This window comes from Ceratotherium simum, chromosome 28, assembly GCF_057802395.1.
Source record: "Ceratotherium simum simum isolate JZ-2026a chromosome 28, ASM5780239v1, whole genome shotgun sequence".
Classification (NCBI taxonomy): Eukaryota; Metazoa; Chordata; class Mammalia; order Perissodactyla; family Rhinocerotidae; genus Ceratotherium; species Ceratotherium simum.
Window position 1 is genome coordinate 24,695,657 of NC_141927.1, and position 21,741 is coordinate 24,717,397.

Sequence of the window (21,741 nt, forward strand, 5' to 3'; positions counted from 1 at the left end):
CTTTTCTAGTTGCAAACGTAATTACCTCTTAGCAGCCAAAATTTCTTTTCCTTTAGAATAGGAAGGTATAGGAAGAGCCAGAAGCACACAAAAAATTCTTCCTTTCTTATCTATAATAGTTGCTAACTAGCTCTATCTGGCAACCAGTGGGTTATAGGCTAATGGAGGTCATGTGTGTCTTCTCAATAATTGCTTTTCTTGCCCTAACAAATGACCTAGGAGAGAGAAAACTGAACTGCTTACTGCAACATTTAAAAATCTCATGGCTGTTCAATTATATTAAGATACAACAATTACAAGCTTATTTTTTTTTTTTGCCTCTGTTATTCATGACAGGAACTAGAGCAAATATGCTGCTAAAATAATTTCATTCTTTAAGAATGCACATTTCCATCAGTCAGAGTGTATTGGGTGCTGGTGAAGAAATAGTGCTGCAGTCAGGAATTTAGATATTTATTATTATTGATGAAATTCAGTTGTTACCTTTTAAAAAGTCCTTCTATTTACTAATACATTGTGCTACATTCCAGTAATGGGAGTGTTCCAGGATTACTAAAATTTTTTCTTTATTAGTAGAAAAACCTCTGTTTCTCTTCTGATTTTTTCTTTCTAGTTATTCAAACAAAAGTATGGGAATGAGTCATGGTACTATTTCCTCTGCTTTTCCCTCTGACGTTTGGAATTATCCTTGGGGTGCTAACTAAACTATCAGCAAGATGCCAGCAGACAGAGTTGAACTGAGCACTTGGGCGTCCTTTCTTTCTTCCAGCAGTCAAGTACAGTCCTTTTCGAAACTGCAGAAGTCTCTCAAGCATGTAATTTGTGGCTTCCAGTGAGTCTGAACTTCATGCTTGATGTGATGCACAAGTAGGTGATTTAATTCATGCACCTGTATCTGGATTTTTTCCAGACATAATGAAATGGGTAACTACCTCAGGATTTACCTAATCAGCGTTGCAGCGAGACATCAGAAAGGCATTGATTGGCATATTTGGGCAGGAAAAGGAACAATGAGCTTCCAGGAGAGCTGTGATAGGCATCTGGGTTCAGCTCTTGAGACAAAAACTGAGCATTTCTCAGCTCCCGATGGCAAGCCCTTTGACTTCAATGATGTATGATTTTCTCATTACAAACACTATTGTACCCGAAGGAATTCCTGTCAGTTTTCTAATTATTTTCTCAGTTTGAAATAAGACATTGTCTTTAATAAGAGATTTTGTCATGTGACTGTTGTCAGCATCAACACACAGTACGGACAATGAGAGCACAGGGGAAACAACAACAAGGCCTCAGAAAAGAAGAAAGACATTTTGGAAAATAAATGCAAATCATTTTCCCCTAGTAATTATCAAAATATAAGTTATGGGGATAGAGGTCAAGATGGCGGTGTAGGCAGACTCTGAACTCACCTCCTCCCGCGGACACAGCCAATTTACAACTACTCGTGGAAAAATTACCCCTGAGACAGAACTGAAAACCGGATAAGAGAAACTCCTGCAACAACGGACAATCCTAACTGAGGTGGAAGAGGGAGAGACTCCTTTCTGAAGAGGAAAAACGCCACCTTCACAAGCTGCCAGCCTCACGGCCGCCTGGGAGCAGCGCACAGGTCCGCAGCCTCCCTGGAGGAGCAGGGCCCTGAGCCGGGGAGCCCCCCGCTATGGGCATTTTGTGGACCCAGCACAATCGAGACCAGCGGCATAATATCTGACTTTGCCTGCTACTAAAACGTTGGGGAGTACCCCGAGAAAACCCGGTTCACAAAAACACTAAAACCGGCTCTTAAAGGGCCCATGCGCAAACTCACCCGAATCAGAAAACAACCTAAAATCACCAGAAAGAAAGGTGCACAGTGCTTTGGTGAAAAGAGACTCACCTGATAGGCCCTGAGTGCATCTCTGTGAGAGGTGAGACCTCCCCAGGGACTGGGACATTGGCGGCGGCCCCTGTTGTGGCCTGGTGTGGGCGTGCTGACACAGAAGCCATTGGAGTTCTCCCTGAGGCCTGCTAGCCCAGGGTCTGCCCCACCCGTTAGAGCTCGATTTAATCCAGCTCAGCCAAGGCAGGCAGCCCACCCTAGAGACTGGCCCAACCCAACAACAAGCCCTCAGGGAACTTGTGGGCCTGCATAGATTTGTGATTGGATTCTCTGCAGCCTGACAACTGAGCCGACTTCAGTGGGGTGTGCACAAGGAGCGGGTGGTGAGTGTGGGGCAGTGGTGGAGTGTGTGGGGCTCCCGCCATGGAGAGACTGGGTCCGCTTCAGGAGGTCGGTGCAAGCACATGGGGCAGGACTGTGTTGACTGTGTGTGTGGACCTATGGGTGGCAAGGCTTCTCAGCTGCAGAAGACTTGTGCTTCTCAAAGACCCACATGGGGGTTTGCCCGACCTTCCAAAGCCTGAAACAATTGGATGCTCCCATGCCTAAGGCCAGCCCCACCCAGCTGCAATCCTCAGAGAGCTGACAAGAGACCTAAAGGCTGGAGGCTTACAGCAATTGTAAGGCCCTGAGCCTAACAACCTGCCACGCTAGGGGCCTACTCACTTAAAAGACATACTGCAATACAAATGTGGTATTAGAACTTGCAGCCAACTGTGCTGGGGCTCCCCACACCTGATAGAGAGACTGAAGGGCCCACAACAAATACAAGCAGCTGAGCATTACAACAGCTGGCCAGGAGCATAACTCGGCCTCCCTGGTGCCTACAGGGACAGCAAACAGGCCACAACAGAAGGACACACGTAGCCCACATAGGGGTCACCCGTGGAACATTGAGAACTGAGGGAAGCACACGGCAGGCCTCCTAAGCCATCACTTACATAAGGTCACCTATCCAAGAGCAGGAGACGTAGCTGACCTACCTAATACGTAGACACAATCACAGGGAAAGAGGCAAAATGAGGAGGCAAAGGAATACATTCCAAGTAAGGGAACAAGACAAAACCCCAGAAAAGGAACTAAGGGAAACAGAAATGAGCAACCTACCTGACAGAGAGTTCAAACTAAGAGTGTTAAGGATGCTCACTGATCTGGGGAGAAGAATAGATGAACTCAGTGACAATGTCAACAAAGAAATGGAAGATATAAAAAAGAACCAATCAGAAATGAAGAATACAATACTGGAAATGAAAAACTCACTAGAGGGACTCAAAAGCAGAGTAGAGGATACAGAAGAACGGATCTGTGGGCTGGATGAAAGACTAGAAGAAATTACCCAAGGTGAACAGGTAAAAGAGAAAAGAATTAAAAAGAGTGAGGACAGTCTAAGGGACTTCTGGGACAGCGTCAAGCACACTAACATCCGTGTTATAGGTGTCCCAGAAGGAGAAGAGTGAGACAAAGGGGCAGAGAATCTATTTCAAGAAATAATAGATGAAAACTTCCCTAACCTAAGGAAGGAAACAGACATCCAGGTACAGGAAGCACAGAGAGCCCCAAACAAGATAAACCCAAAGAGGCCCACACCAAGACACATCATAATCAAAATGTCCAGAATTAAAGATAAAGAGAGAATCCTAAAAGCTGCAAGAGAATGTCAAGTTATATACAAAGGAAACCCCATAAGGCTATCAGCTGACTTCTCAGCAGAAACCTTACAGGCTAGAAGAGAATGGCACGATATATTTAAAGTGCTAAAAGGAAAAAACTTACAGCCAAGAATACTCTACCCAGCAAGGTTATCATTCAAAATGGAAGGAGAGGTCAAAAATTTCCCAGACAAGCAGAAATTAAAGGAGTTTGTCATCAAGAAACCAGTGCTACAAGAAGTGTTAAAGGGACTGATTTAAGGGGAAAAGAGAAGACCACAAATAGGAAAAATTATCTATTTCCATGATAAGAGGGTAATGGTTACAAATGCACAAAAAAGAGGTTAGATATGATATCAAAAACATAAAATGAGGGAGGAGGGGAGTTAAAGAGTACAGCTTTCAGACAGAGGTCTAACTAAAGAGACCATCAATTCTGTATAGAAGAAGAAAGGAACAGAGAAGGACTACTAAAACACTGAGAAAAAAAAAGTTAAAAAATGGCAGTAAGTACATACTTATCAATAGCTACTTTAAACGACAATGGACTAAATGCTCCAATTAAAAGGCACAGGGTGGCTGACTGGATAAAAAAACAAGACCCATATATATGCTGCATACAAGATGACAAACTTCAGACCTAAAGACACTCACAAACTGAAAGTGAAGGGATAGAAAAAGATACTCCATGCAAATGACAGTGAAAAGAAAGCTGGGGTAGCAGTAATCATATCAGACAAAATAAACTTTAAAACAAAAACTATAAAAAGAGACAAAGAAGGTCATTACATAATGATCTAGGGAACAATCCAACAAGAGGATATAACACTTGTAAATATCTACGCACCCAATGTAGGTGCACTTAAATATATAAAGCAATTATTAACAGACATAAAAACAGAAAGACACAGTAACACAGTAATAGTAGGGGACTTTAACACTCCACTTACACCAACGGATAGATCATACGGACAGAAGATCAATAAGGAAACATTGGCCTTAAATGATACACTAGAACAGATGGACCTACTAGATATATACAGAGCATTCCATCCAAAAACCGAACCATACACATTCTTTTCAAATGCACATAGAACATTCTCCAGGATTGATCACATATTGGGCCACAAAACAAGTCTCTATAAATTTAAGAAGATTGAAATAATACCAAGCATCTTTTCTGACCACAACGGTATGAAACTAGAAATCAACTATAGGAAGAAAATCAGAAAAGCCACAAATACGTGGAGATTAAACAAAATGCTACTGAACGACGACTGGGTCAACGAAGAAATCAAAGAAGAAATCAAAAAATGCCTGGAGACAAATGAAAATGAAAATACGACATGCCAGAATTTATGGGATACAGCAAAAGCAGTTCTAAGAGGGAAGTTTATAGCAATACAGGCCTATCTCAACAAACAAGAAAAATCTCAAATAAACAATTTAGCAATGCACATAAAGGAACTGGAAAAAGAAGAACAAACCAAGCCCAAAATCAGTAGAAGAAGGGAAATAATAAAAATCAGAGCAGAAATAAATGAAATAGAGACCAAAAAAACAATAGAAAAAATTAATAAACCCAAGAGCTTGTTCTTTGAAAAGATCAACAAAATTGACAAACCTTTAGCTAGACTCACCAGGAAAAAAGAGATAAGGCACAAATAAGTAAAATCAGAAATGAAATAGGAAAGGTTACAACAGACACCTCAGAAATACAAAAGATTATAAGAGAATACTAGGAAAAGCTATATGCCAACCAATTCGACAATCTGGAAAAAATGGATAAATTCTTAGAATCATACAACCTTCCAAAACTGGATCAAGAAGAAGTAGAGAATTTGAATAGACCAATCACCAGTAAGGAGATCAAAACAGTAATCAAAAACCTCCCCAAAAATAAAAGTCCAGGACCAGATGGCTTCCCTGGTGAATTCTACCAAACATTCAAAGAAGACTTAATACCTATCCTTCTCAAACTCTTCCAAAAAACTGAGGAGGGGTGGAAGCTCCATAACTCATTCTACAAAGCTGACATTACCCTGATACCAAAACCAGACAAGGACAACACAAAAAAAGAAAATTACAGGCCCATATCACTGATGAACATCGATGCAAAAATCCTCAACAAAATACTAGCAAATCGCGTACAACAATATGTTAAAAAGATTATACACTATGATCAAATGGGATTTATTCCAGGGATGCAGGGATGGTTTAACATTCGCAAATCAATCAACGTAATACACCACATTAATAAAATGAAGAATAAAAATCACGTGATCCTCTCAATGGATGCAGAGAAAGCATTTGACAAGATACAGCATCCATTTATGATAAAAACTCTGAATAAAATGGGTATAGAAGGAAAGTACCTCAACATAATAAAGACCATATATGAGAAACACACAGCTAATATCATCCTCAATGGTGAAAAACTGAAAGCTATCCCTCTAAGAACAGGAACCAGACAAGGATGCCCACTGTCACCACCCCTATTTAACATAGTACTGGAAGTCCTAGCCAGAGCAATCAGGCAAGAGAAAGAAATAAAAGGGATCCAAATTGGAAAGGAAGAAGTGAAACTGTCACTATTTGCAGATGACATGATTTTATATATAGGAAACCCTAAAGAATCCACCAGAAAACCTTTAGAAGTAATAAACGAATATGGTAAAGTTGCAGGATATAAAATCAACATACAAAAATCAGTTGCATTTCTGTACACTAACAACGAAATAGCAGAAAGAGAAATTAAGAATACCATCCCATTTACAATTGCAACAAAAAGAATAAAATACCTAGGAATAAACTTAACCAAAGAGGTGAAAGATCTGTACACCGAAAACTATAAAACATTTCTGAAAGAAATTGAAGAAGACACAAAGAAATGGAAAGATATTCCGTGCTCTTGGATTGGAAGAATTAACATAGTTAAGATGTCCATACTTCCTAAAGCCATCTACAGATTCAATGCAATCCCTGCCAAAGTTCCAACAACATTTTTCACAGAACTAGAACAAAGAACCCTAAAGTTTATTTGGAACAACAAAAGACCCCGAATAAGTAAAGGAATCTTGAGAAAAAAGAACAAAGCTGGAGGTATCACACTCCCCGATTTCAAAATATACTACAAAGCTATAGTAACCAAAACAGCATGGTACTGGCACAAAAACGGATACACAGATCAATGGAATAGAATCAAAAGCCCAGAAATAAACTCACACATCTATGGACAGCTAATCTTTGACAAAGGAGCCAAGAACATACAATGGAGAAAAGAAAGTCTCTTCAACAAATGGTGTTGGGAAAACTGGACAGCCACATGCAAAAAAATGAAAATAGACCCTTACCTTACACCATACACAAGAATTAACTCCAAATGGATTAAAGACTTGAATGTAAGACCTGAAACTATGAAACTTCTAGAAGAAAATATAGGCAGTACGCTCTTTGACATCGGTGTTAGCAACATATTTTCAAGCACCATGTCTGACCGGGCAAGAGAAACAATAGAAAAAATAAACAAATGGGACTACATCAAACTAAAAAGCTTCTGCACAGCAAAGCAAAGGAAACCATCAACAAAACGAAAAGACAACCTAACAATTGGGAGAAGATATTTGCAAACCATACATCTGATAAGGGCTTAATCTCCAAAATATGCAAAGAACTGATGCATCTCAACAACAAAAAAACTACCAACCCAATTAAAAAATGGGCAAAAGACCTGAACAGACATTTCTCCAAAGACGATATACAGATGGCCAACAGACACATGAAAAGATGTTCAAAATCATTACCTATCAGGGAAATGCAAATCAAAACAACAATGAGCTATCACCTCACGCCCGTCAGAATGGCTATAATTAACAAGACAGGAAACAACATGTGTTGGAGAGGTTGTGGAGAGAAGGGAACTCTCATACACTGCTAGTGGGAGTGCAAACTGGTGCAGCCACTATGGAAAACAGTATGGAGATTCCTCAAAAAATCAAGGATAGAACTACCATATGATCCAGCTATTCCACTGCTGGGTATTTATCCAAAGAACTTGAAAACACCAATGTGTAAAGATACATGCACCCCTGTGTTCATTGCAGCTTTATTCACAATAGCCAAGACTTGGAAGCAACCTAAGTGCCCATCAAGGGACGAATGGATAAAGAAGATGTGGTACATATACACAATGGAATACTACTCAGCCATAAGAAACGATGAAATCCAGCCATTTGTGACAACATGGATGGACATTGAGGGTAATATGCAAAGTGAAATAAGTCAGAGGGAGAAGGTCAAATACCATATGATTTCCTTCATTAAGTAGTAGATAACAACAACAATAAACAAACACATAGAGACAGAGATTGGATTGGTGGTTACCAGAGGGGAAGCGGGGAGGGAGGAGGGCGAAAGGGATAAATCATCACATGTGTGTGGCGACGGGTTGTAATTAGTATTTGGGTGGTGAACATAGATGTAATCTATGCAGAAATAGAAGTATAATGCTGTACACCTGAAATTTATACAATGTTATAATCCAATGTTACTGCAATAAACAAAAAATTAAAAAAATATTTATATAATTTATGGGGCCTTGGTCAAGTGCTGTAGTCTTTGGCTACAGAGATTTAAAGAGTAAAAGAGAAAATATTGCTTTGACCCTCTGTCTTTGATGATAATGTTTTCACAGTTACTATTGGTGAGGTCACACAAACTCTAATCAAGATGCTTCCGGGTTTGGATCCATAGTCAGAGTATCCACATAAGCCGGTTTCCGTGTAACCTACAGTCTCCATGCATCTGGTCCACTTGGAAACTCAACAAAGGCGTAGCAGACAATTGCTCCATCTTTGCAAAGATTATAAGTGTTTTATCTTCACTATTTTTTTTTACGATCAGTATTTTAACAATGATTCAAGGCTGTTTTGAATACTGCATTTGTTTATTTTGCATTCTGCTCTACTAAAGATTATATTTTATTCATGTTTCCTCTCCTCTCAAACAAATATTATCAACGGAGTTAAGTATAGCAATCCTTGAAAAGAGGCAAACTGAAAATAAGATGTCAACCAACAGAAGTGAGGAGGGCATGGTAACATCATCAAAATGTTTAGTTTAACATAAGGATTCGTTGGGTAAGTGAATCCAAAGGGCAGAGCATTGGAAATTCTGGCAGTGGAACAAGAAATTCTACTAGCATCTTTTTTTTTTTTTTTTTTTTTTTTTTAAATTTTATTTATTCAGTTTTTTCCCCCCAAAGCCCCAGTAGATAGTTGTATGTCATAGGTTCACATCCTTCTAGTTGCTGTACGTGGGACTCGGCCTCACGTTGGATGGAGAAGTGGTGCCTCGGGGCGCTCCCGGGATCCGAACCCGGGCCGCCAGCATCAGAGCGCGCACACTTAACCGCTAAGCCACGGAGCCGGCCCTCTACTAGCATCTTTATGTTTCTCTCCTTACATCCGTTCAGAAGTCACAGGACTTTAAGACTTCAGTTCCCTCCTCAGGAGCAGAGGGAAAAAGACATGGCTCTGTCATGTAATAACATATGACCACAGTTGACTAATCTGGAAAATAAGGTTAAGATCCATTCCACTTATGTTTTCATTCACCAAGACAGAATTGGTATTTACCATCATGGCCAACTGTTGAATAAATTGTAAGTTACAAGTTATAAGACAGATGCATAGACAATGTGGGAGAGCTTTGAACACGGAGATATAAACTAACCAGAAGTGTGGTCAGGAAAGGTCTCTTTGAGAAACTGTCGCATAAATTGAGACCCGAAGGATGAGTGGGAGCTAGATGGGTGGGAGCAAGCTGCGAACATTTCAGGTAAAGGAACAGCATGTTTGACGATCCTGAGCTGAAAAAGAGTATGGCAATTGAGAGGAGCTGAAAAAAGGTGAGTGCAAGTGTGGATTGTCCTTAAAGGCAATGTTGAGGTTTGGGATTTCATTTTAAGATCAATGGGAATCCATTGAAAGATTTCAAGTGAAACGAATAATATTATCAAACTGATTTTTGAAAAATAGCTTTGGATTAAGTGTGGAGAAAGATTGGAAGAGATCAAAAGTAGAAGCTGAAAATTAATTGCAGGTTATTGAAGTAATTTTAAGAGTGACTTGACTTGGAGATTGCTTAGATGTGGGCATGACGACAGGGTAAACCCAGTTTTTTGTCATATAACTGAATGGATGACGATGCTACTGACTGACTTAGAGAAGACTGGAAAATAAGAAGATTGTATGTTTGGGGTGGGGGTAAAAAATCCATGTTCAGTTTTAGAGATGTTTGTTGGAACCATGAGTCTAGGCAAAAAACAGTTTTTGGAACTTCTCAGCATATAAATGGAAATTGAATCCAAAGAAAACAGAATCCAAGGGTGTGCTAAATGCGTGAGAGAAGAAAAAATGTCAGTGGAGACTGAGAAGTTACTGAGAGGTAGAAAAAAATTTTCTATAAGTGTGGTGGCAGAGAAGCTAAGGAAAGGATGTGCTTTGAAAAGCAATGAATGGACAGTAATGCTGAATCCTGCTAACGGATCAAGTAGGATAATTGAAAAAATGTCCGTTGAGTTAGCGGCGTGAAGGTCATAGTGACTTTTGCTAGAAAAGTTTCTCACCAATAAAATATTTTGAGATGATAGAAATGTTTTGTACTGACACTGTCCAGTGTGATAACCACATGTGGCTATTGAGCACATAAAATGTGGGTAGTGAGGCTGAGGAATTGAATTGTTAATTTTTCAAAATTTTAATTAGCATAAGTAGCCACATGTGATGAGTGGCTATATATTGGACAGTACAAATAGATTTCAGTAGATTGAAGAATGAAACTGGTTATTGTACGTAACTTGTTCATGAAGTTTGCCTTCAAAGTAGAAGAGTGAAAAAAAAACAGATTCTGGAAGGAAGTATGAGATTGAGAAAGGGTTGCTTTAAGTTAATCTAACTCTAGAATGTTCAAATGACAAGGAGCCAGTGGAGACGAAGAATTTGAAGGTACAGCACAGTGAAAGGGATTGATCTTAGATAACATTATAACCAAAGAAAAAAACAGATACATATGTATGAGCAGAGGTCAAATTGTAGATTTGGTGGTAGAAAATTAGAGTAATTGGGGTAATTAGGGTAAGACTCTTTGGAGTCTTCTATTTACTCTGAAAAGTAGGAGGAAAGATCATCAGCAGAGAGAATAGAGGACAGTAATAGGACTGAGGGACTCTGTGAGTTCCTAGCTGGTCCACCTAAGTTTCCTCCAGGCCGGTTCACATGTTTGCAGCAGAGGTACATGATTACAAGATATGATGTGAGGAGCAGTGGAAGACCGACCTGCCTAAAAATATCTCAGTGAAGGAGCTTCAACCCATCCTGTATTTCCTACCATTTGGGTCAATCTCTGTGATACTTTGGGGAAAATATGTATTTCAATTAGGATAAAGCACAAGCATTTACCTCACATTAATACCAATTAGTTTATCTGATTAACCCTTTAATAGACATTGCCAAAAAATGCAAATCGGGGAAGATGTAAGGAAAGTTTCTGGTCATGGTGGCTCCTGGATCCACTAAATCCTAGGTTTCTGGGTGGCCAGGGGCAGTCCTGACCATGAGAGGAATAGGCTAGGACGGTGCTGAAAGGACAGACAGACAAAACACTGAAGCTAACACTTGACTGATAATTGTTCTTAAAGGCATCTTCAGCACTGCATGGCACGTTCTATATATCCAGTATCTAATCCCCATAAAGCACCCTCCACGGTGAACCGTTGGTTTGGAGCTAAATTCACAGAGAATAGATGTGGCAGGCTGAGGAGGAAATGTGTAGATCTTCCTGAGGTGGCTTGTAAGAGTTGCTATGGAAGAATATCAAACTGATGCAATAACTTTTGCTAAGGTTAAATGCAAGAGTAAAGACCAATGGCTGCAGCAGAAGGAGCATGACATGTGAGGCCAGTAAACAAGTCATGGTGGGAAGAGTTGGTAAAACAACGAGTGGGAGGACAGGTTCTGAAAGCCTTGTAAATAAGAGGGAGAATTAAAGTTGAAATGTAACAGGAAGGGCAGAAGAATGGTAAACCCAGAGCCCCAACAGGATACTACCCTGTCATTCAATTCAGTTCCAGTTGTCATTTATGAGCACTCACTCTCAACATGACATCATTCTTCTCAGCTTCCTAATGGAACTATGGCAGCTACTCACACCAAAAGGAAAAACAGAAGCCAATATTCATGCCGTTCAAGTGCAATAAGCCCGTGTTATTTTCCGTCGAGTAATGTTGTGTAGCTCATGGCCACATTCAAGAGCTTAAAAAAAAAAATGAGACCTTTGGACTTGGAATAGTTTTAACAATCATAAACGTGAATGTGAACACACAGCCCCACAAACTCATGTGATAAAATGTAATGCTATTAAAACACTATTTTAAATTCTACTTAATTAATAGATTATTATTACATACAGTTAGCATTTTTCTTAGATTATCCCAGTTCAAGAATATAGTCAAAATTTTTCCACAGAATTCACCAATGCTTAATATATGTTTCTCCTTCACTTTACAACTGTCCTCGCCCTAATTTAAGCTTTCTCTCATTTTTTATACGTTAATTCTACTTTTTATTACAGAAATTTAAGGCAATTGCATCTGAAACTTTGTTTCAAAAATATCATTACTAGACATTAATAGCAAGCCCATGTACTAACTATTCTAGAAGGTGAAAAGAAAGACTAGAAGAAACTTTTTTCTCTTATTCACTGAGAACCAAAGCATTCATGCCCAAAACCAGTGGCCATGATGAATGCTTTCAAGCACACTCTTAAATGAGTACGTCATAAAACTCTTTATTGGCCTATGTATTTTTAAATTCTTCTATGTTTTCAAACTGATTAATGATGATAAGCATGCTAATAAAATCATTAGCCTGAAGAAATACAGTAATAATTTTATAAGACTCAGTGTCAATGTGTGTGCAATTCAATGATCTCAACAAAGCTTCTTTGGTCACAGACCCAGTGGCCCATGACAAAAAGTTTTCTCTTCCGTAAAGACTTTGCTGAGTGTGACATTTTGAGCTCAGACCAAAACTTAAGCACTCGTATCATGTTACTCTGCTTCTTACCTAGGCAAACTTCACATGTATGAAGCCGTCACTGGGAAGAAATGGATTCCCTAGTCATCAACATTAATGGAACCATACTCACATTTAATTTTTCTAGTCAATTATAAAATGATTATTACTATTTGTAAATTTCTTTATAATTATCACTTCCACAGTGTCCTTGTTCCGTAATATTTCTCAGTTGACTGTTTTGGCCAATTATCTCAAAATCTTCCCATGAAAATTCTTGCTTTACTAGGTCAGTAATATTTAAGGTGCAACTGTTCCTCTATCTTTTTCTATGGGACTCCTACTCTTCCATAATGGTTTGCCTCCAGAGTATAACGGTTTGTAAATTTGTTAACTACTTACTTCTAGGAGTGGCAGATTTAGCAAATAAAGATATTGCACGGGACATATTTATACTAAAAAAATTATTTATTGTTTATCTGAAATTCAAGTTTAAATGGGCAACCTATATTTTATGTCAATCCTACATATTTCATTAGTTTTATGAATAACATGCATAAACTTCCCTTTGAACTTTCTAGAGGTTTCCATCCAAGGGATTGCCAAATTATAAATCTCTGTGCTTTCAAGTTCCTACAACCTTCCCTGGAAGAGTTACGTCAGAGAGATCTCACATACAAAAGCCTTAGTAGAAACATTTCTCCGTTTTTCAAAGTGGGACAAGTCACACTGTTCCCTCTAACTTTTCTCTTGAACAGAGTTCTGTTTCTCAAAGATTTGATTGGTTATTTTGCTCCAGGTGTTATGGACTGAATGTTTATGTCCCCCCAAAATTCATATGCTGAAATCCTACCCCTCCATGGGATGGTATTTGGAGGTGGGGCTTTTGGGAGGTAATTAGAGTTAGATTAGACCCTGAAGAGCCCTCATGATGGGATTAGTGCCCTTAAGAAAAGAGACATGGGATCTCTCTCCTCTCTCTGCCATGTGAGGATACAAAGAGCAGACAGCAGTCTATAAACAAGGAAGGCCTTCACCAAGAACCTGACCATGCTGGTACCCTGATCTCAGAATTCCAGCCTCCAAACCTGTGAGAAATCAATGTTTGTTGTTTAAGCCACTCAGTCTATGGTACTCTGTTATTGCCAACCAAAACGACTAAGACAGTAAGCTTAACAAAAGGAAATTCACTTATTTCCCCAATATCTGTGATGACATCCTTGAAGATTCCTTATCAAGCTCTTACTCAAATATCCTAAGGACATCAGATATCCACATGCCAATTTTTTGCAGACTTCTTTTGAGAACATTCAGGCACTTCCTATTCTCCTGAGGGAGACACAAGGGGCAGAATAATCTATTAACACAAAGAAAAAAATTGTAGCAAGGAGAAAGTAAAATAAATTCTAATAGCCTCACTTTTTAGAAGCACATTTGAAAATGTACCTATATAGGAGCAAAACAAAAAGTCAGGGGAAAAGTATGGCTGACATAGTAGTAATTTAACTATGCTTAAGCCATAAACCTTATTTAACATATATTCATTGCTATGTAATATATGTGTCCATCTTATATCACCTATATCCATAACTGTGTGTGTATGTTACTTGTATGTTTGTGTGTGTGTGTGTGCTTGTGTGTGTATTCACTGAACCTGCCCGTGGTATATAAATGCTGCCTGCAGATGGTGTATAAATGAATGAACACATGCATACATACTGACAGCCTCTTTAAATTCCTACAATTATTATTTGTGCCATGCAATTTAACAATTGTTTACACTTTCAAATTGGCATATGTAAGTCAATTTAAATTCTAAACTCCTTAGTAGTTTGGCATATAATTCCACAGAATGATGAAACCACTAAGGCAAGGTAAAGACGAGAGCAACAAATGAAAATCAGGGGCCAGTTAGAGACTGGACACAAAAAGAGACTTGGCAAGGTGGGAAAATCAACCTCATGAGACAGATGTCAAGCTGGGCATGCAAGATCCATATACAAGAATAACAGAAAAGTAGAAGTCAAATGCAAAAAGAGGCAAGAAGGAGACTGAAAGCTCATGGACAAATTTGACATCCACACCAGACAGATCTACAAAACGTTAAGGCAGAGCCTAGTGTAGGCCTGTAAATGACAGACACTAACTTGTGTGAATGGTCGCTAGTTATTGTGGAGAAAATTAGAAGGTCCAGTGTCCTGCTTCTGCACACATTTCCATCAGTTTTAAAGACACACTCTTTTGCATAGTAATTTACTCGTCTTTAGAGTTCACTGTACCCAGCACAATGCTAGTGCATTAAATAAATGTTGGCTATTGGTGAATTAATGTTATCATTTGGGTTCTCACTATATGCTGTTTCTATACATTATTTTCAATGACTGCTGCAATTTATACTGCAACAATTATTCACATAAAAACTTAAATGCATTATCTGTGTGTTTTGTCTAAAATACAAAGGCTAGTTGAACAATAAGCAGGAAGTAAAAAATCATGTCAACCAAACACATGTCTGTAACTAACAATAAATTCAAAAGAACATATGTGCTTATCTAGTTTGGTTCATCTCTACATGTTACCCTGATAATTGTTGACATTACATGAAAGAAAAATGACAATCCTTTGTGATGTATTGAGTGACCTGATGAAAACCTCTGTTTTATCTAGGCAAAATATAATGTGTATTGGGTAGGTCAGCCATTTCATAGGCCTGGGAAATGTGCATAAAACAAAACTGAAATAAACATTGATGTGACGCTACCCAGCCCGGAATATATTTCAGCCCAACAATAACGTTTAATGCTGGTTTTTACTTATTGGTTGAACTTCAAAGCACAAAGGTCCTGAAATTAGAAGAACTTTGAGGTACTAAGAATTGGTTGTTTGACATGTATATGAAACCTGGCTTAATTTGGCAACAGAATGTCATCAACTGCACATTAAATGAAAATGGCCCTGACAAGTCCCATACAGCACTCCCAATTATAAGAGGAAGCATCTGCTCATTTTAGGAGGCGGGGAAGTTTTGGAGCTTTTCCACAAACCTATCTATATCTACTTAGATATGTTCATAAATACTATATTTATACTCCCCAATGGGGCAAGTTTGGTTACATGGATCATATGTGAGGTAAAGACAGTTTAGGATAATGATCAAAGGTTCCTTCCAGATAAGAGATGTATCGCCCTTTAGGAGTCATAGGTTGAATGATTTTAGATTCTAACCATAATGATCAAGTCACAGTATGATCTGTTAAAACATTTAAAAACAGTGTCGTTTCATAGCATTTTGATAAAAATTGAAGTTGAAGGTCAGAGTGGGAATGGTGATAATAATAACATAGTACAAGGAAAAAAATCTTTGCATGACTTATATGAATAATGCTAGTGAATATTATTTAGGGCTTTCCACGACTCAGGTACTGGGCTTAGCACTTCATAGAAGAGTTTATTTAAACCTCACAAAACCCTGCTAAATGGGTATTGATATCTCCATTGTGCATATGGGAAAAGCATGGTCAAAGGAAATTAACTTATTTGCTTTGTCATTTACTAGAAAGTGGTGAAGCCTAGACCAAACCTAGATCAGAGACTCCAGAAGCCTGAGTTCTTGAGCATTAAAAGGTTGTTTCATCATCACATCAGCTACCATTATGTGCACGTATTATATCTCACTTTATTTTATTTCTTCTTCTCGCCTATTATAGTCACCCAGCATGCCCATTTTCATAAGCAACATAAAAGATGTTTAAAGACTGAGTCATTTCACCCTCTTCTGGCAGAGAAGAGAAAACCAGCAAAGGCCCATTTGTCATACATACAATTTTTCTCTAAAACCACTTGTGATGCCGGGTAATAATCCCCAGATGGAAGTCATTAAAGTTTAATTTGTGTACATATATGACATCTTGCTTTTTAAAATCTTTTTGACTTTACTCTTTCCATTACTGAAACTAATTGATATATATATGAGAAGTAACTAATTAAAATGAGTGTAAAGCAGTTTTCTCAAATATAAACATGCTATAAAATGATAATAAAACCATAAAAATATATGGAAAAATCTGTCAATTACAAAATTAACTTCAGAAGGGAAAGCAAATATCATCCATCCTTTACAATGTCCAAATAAATGATTTGTTTGGCAGCTAAATGCCTTTTTGCTTAATATTAATAAAATCTCAAAAATAATAGCTGTATTTCTTTCATAACACCCACCAAAATAAAATTTTGAAGATTATCATTGTAGTTATAAATTAAATATGAAAACAAAACTCTAAATAGCTCTTTGCTGGGACCGTATCTCCATTATGATTAAATAAATGTAAATCACTTGTTGGCAAATCACACTGGAATGGAAAAGTTTCTTTCTTGTCTTCATGAGCAACTTATGGCTGGATAACTAGAAAGGAATAGGATGCTGTGTAGAGGAGAGATGCATTTATCAGAGGAGGCAGGCACAGTGAGTAAATTGGGCAGGACCGAGGCTGCCAGGCAGCCCCGGCTATAAAGAATCAGAGCAGGCAGGCTCAGGGAGGTCACTGTTCTTAACTAGAAAGGTCTACAAGTAACATTCATGTTTAGACACAAAGTAACAAAAGAAACTGTTTGGCTTGGTTTGTGTACATCCCTTGAAAGAAAAGATTAGAAAAGGAAGCCCTTAAATGTATCAGTATTTTAAATAGAATTAAGTCAAGCTATTTGCTGTATTTCTGAACTTTTTCGTTACTTTATTTTATTTTTTAACTTGGGGACTTTTCTTGAATGGATGACCATCTGGGTATATTCTTCATTCATTCCTTTTTTTGAAAGTTATTTTATTGATGTCACATTGGTTTATAACATTGTGTAAATTTCAGGTGTACATCATTATATTTTGGCTTCTGTATAGACTGCATCATGTTCACCACCAAAACTCTAGTTTCCATCTCTTTACTCATTTATTCATTCTTCCAACAAATATCTATTAAACGTAGACTATATGCTGAACAAATAATATCTTTATTACCCCCTGAAGATAAACTATCTTCTACATGATACCTGCTATCGTGGAGCACATCATCAAATGTGGAACACAAGTAATGATTTGACTATAATTTTGATGAGTTCAAGAATACGCAACTCTAAACTGGAAACCCTGACCAGCCTGAAAACCATCTTTCAGTAAGTGCAAGACTCAGAATTCAAGGAGACGTTTGTGTCATGCGGCATGTGGCACCCAGTGGCGTTTCTAGATCATGGAGAATGCAATTTAGGAAAAGAAATTTTCCCAGTGACCTTAAGGACATATGTGTGACCCTAAGGACATAAATGTGACCACAATTTCTTCTAGCTTCATACTTTTCTAGATAAGATGCCTAGCTGGAAGAAAGCAAAATTTGATTATAAAAAATTAACTCCATTCTTCCTACTATCAGTAAAACAGGATAAAACTAACACTGTTGGGGGAAGAATATCATTCTTGTATTATCCTTGGGATCTTGGGTCCCTTTTCTTTGAGAAGGGGCTATACATTTTTCTATTGCTTATCACTACTCCTAATGAGTGTATTGTGAGGTTTGCTGATGATAATGTCCAAAGCACAATGAGACAGAGTGGGACACAGGAGAAAAGTACAGTGTCCGAGGAGAACTGGTCAGGAACATCCCAGTCAGTTAGGTTTCCCTCCTCACTGAAATGCCAGGAAATCAGGGGAAGAATGTGGCTGAAACAGAGGCATCTTATAGTAAATATCACTTTGTTTTAAAATAGGTTTAAGCATCTGCAAGCTACCGATTGGGGTCCTTCTGTTAGGGACAGCATGTTTGTCCCCTCCCCTGAAATTCATATATGGCAACCCTAATCCCCAATGTGATGATATGTGGAGATGGGGCCTTCGGAAGATGATTAGGTTTAGATGAAGTCATGAAGCTGGGGCCCTCATGATGGGATCAGTGCCCTTATAAGAAGAGGAAGCTCTCTCTCTACCATGTGAGCCCACAGCAAGAAGGCAGCTGTCTACAAGCCAGGAAATGGGCTTTCACCAGACACCAGATCCGCCGGTAACTTGATCTTGAACTTTGCAGCCTCTAGAACTGTGAGAAATAAATGTTTGGTGTTTAAGCAGCCCAATCTACGGTAATTTGTTACCTCAGCCTGAGCAGACTAAGACACTCTCTTAGGAGAATTTTATTAGTATTGAGGTCAGTGACCAAGCTTCTTAGTAAGATAAAAGTTATTTTGTATTGCTTTGCAAAGCCCCTATACCATTTATTTTTCAGGTTCACGTAAAATCTGGAATTATGCTACAATATTCTGAATCTTGAAATTGCTTCTCCAAAATGTCCAGTTTCTTATTTTATGCATAAGCAGTCTTTATACATTTAAGGAGGGTCTAAACTGTGTTAAATAATCTTCATCAGTCTTGTTTCTTGGGAACTAATGGATCAGGACAATTGGGGCACCTGGGATAGAGGAATATACAAATAATTCAAAGACAAAAGTTCAATACCGTCTAGCTTTTCATGTGATTCTTTAGCATCATGACTGTAAGAAATGGTTCATCAAGAATAGCTTCCTTCAGGTCAATAATTAAAGAAGGTAAAAACATAAATACAGGGTTATGAGTGGAATCCATTATGTGGTTATTATTAATGAAAGCCTTAGCTTTTTGTTAAGTCTTAACCTAATGAAAACCAAAGAGAAAGACTGAAGACAGAAGAAAACTCTGAAATACAGAACATTCCATTGCTTTACAGATAAGTAGATGAGAAAGTTCACTTTAAATTTTTCCGAGCTTCAGAGAAGAAGGGGAGGTTGTCAAGACTTTTCTTAATTATTTATATACACACTAAATATTTTCTTCACAATACTGTACCAATTTGGGAGTATCTTCTGCCACATGTCATTGGCATCTGTACCACCATGACAAATGTATCTCTGCTTCCTCCTACCCCCAGCCACCTCCTGACCCACTTGGACATGGAGCTGCTTGTAACTTCCAAAGTTCACACAAAGAGATATAGAACTTCCTGGCTATGGATAATCCAGTGCTCATTTTGCTCACATCTCATGTTGGCCATCTTTAAAAGAAAGTTTCTGTATGCTTCCTAGCCTTTATGGCTCTCAAAAACTGAATTCAGGAGCATCAGTGAAAGATATTTTGTAAACTCAGCTCTATCCCAATTCCTTTCAGCCAAGAACAAGATATCCTGAAGGGGATCTACCCTGAGCACTGAAAGGCTATCATTGAATTCATGTTTTATTACCTTCTTTTCTCATATCAAGTAGGCTAGAAATTCTTATCATGGCATAAAAATAGGTAGGTATCTGGGGTTAATCTTTAAGCACCTAATCGAATAATAAGTGTTGATCCTTGTTTCCACCTCTCTCACTGACAAATTCTAGACGAGGGGAAATGGGCTTTTATAAACAAACCTTTCTCTGGGTTTATAGCCACCATTGAAGTATGAGTCATAAGCAGTAACCTCTCCTCAAAATCCTAATTCCTCTTCAATAAAATAATTATTTATTATCTATTTATTATACATGAGGCTTTGTAGAAGCAAAAAAATAATTTATTCTCAAAAATTTACATTAAAATAATGATAATAGCAATATTTGTTTAATGCCTATCATGTTCCAAGGCCTGTATCAAGCAATATATTATTTATTTAATGCTCAGAACACAATGAAGTGGGTACTTTTACTTTCCTCATTCTGAAAAGGGAGCTAGAAAGGAAAGGAGAGGTATCCTATTTCAACAAACTTAAGACGCTATAAATTTTATTGCACCATTAATTTTATATATCAATAAGAAAAAAAAGTCAACAAACCACAAAATATCTATTATTTCACACATCCTAATCAATAATGTGGTAAAATGTTAAAAATGTTTATCTTATAATCAATGAAATAAAGTGGCTTGTTCAAGGTTAAATATCGAGGGAGACCTTTTCTGTAGAAGTCTCAAATTGAAAGTGATGCAGTACAAGACAATGCAAAGGACCATAGCTGGAGAAGGTGGGCTGCCTTCCAAAACAGATGCCCAGAACAGGCATTTATCTTCCAGAATTTACCACAGGTCTGGGTCCAGCATATGCCATAATAATTGAAAAATTTTATTTTATTGATGTTCCAGAGGTGATTGGCAAGTAAATGCTGATTTATGTAACCAAAGCTCACAAGAGACTTTCTAGAAGGTCAATTTATTAATTTGTCATGGAAAATATATCTGCCAAGACTTTCCAATTGAGTGAGGCTGACCAATTTATTTTTCCCCATAAGTAAATTATAAGGAAGACAAGTTTTCAAGAAGTTGCTTGGTGAGCAAGTGTTAAGGGCTGAATTATGTCCCCTGTCCCCAATTCATATGTTGAAGTCCCAATTCCCAGTACCCCAGAATGTGACTGTATTCGGACATAGGGCGTTTAAAGAGGCAATTAAGTAAAAATGAGGCCTTAGGGTAGGCCCTAATGTAGCCTGACTGGTGTCTTTATAAGAAGAGGAATGGGCACACAAAGAGACACCAGGGATACTGGTGCACGAGGAAAGAACATGTGAGGACACAGCAAGAAGGTGGCTTTCTGCAAGCCAAGGAGAGAGGTCTCAGAAGAAACCTTGGTCTTGGACTTCTAGACTCCAGAACTGTAAGAGGTGGTTTAAGTCACCCAGCCTGTGGTATTTTGTTATAGCAGCCCTAGCAAACTAATATAAAAAGAAAAAAATGTAATTAGATACACAAGTCAAAACTTTAATGGACTCAAGTTCTAAGAGTTAGAGACATTTCTCCAGTGAGGGACTACATGACCCTCAGACCAAAGATGGGACCTGTCTCACTGGAAAAGCAGAGAACTTATCCTTCCAGAAGGCATTTAAAAAGGTCCTCCAGTCGAATTCCTTCAAAAAAGAGACTTAAAAAAATGTTGGTATTTGCTGAAGGCTAAGCACATACTTTGCAGCTACGTTCACTCCACTTTGTGCAAACCTTTAAGAAACTCTAGTTAAAGCAATTTTGCATATTTATGATGACCCATTTTGTCTTGATTTCCAATATTTACTCTCAGACGTTGTTTTTCCTTCTATTACATCTCTTACATCTGTGTGCCAACTACAAGATAAGCATGGCTATAAATCAATATAAGTATCACAAAATCAAAGC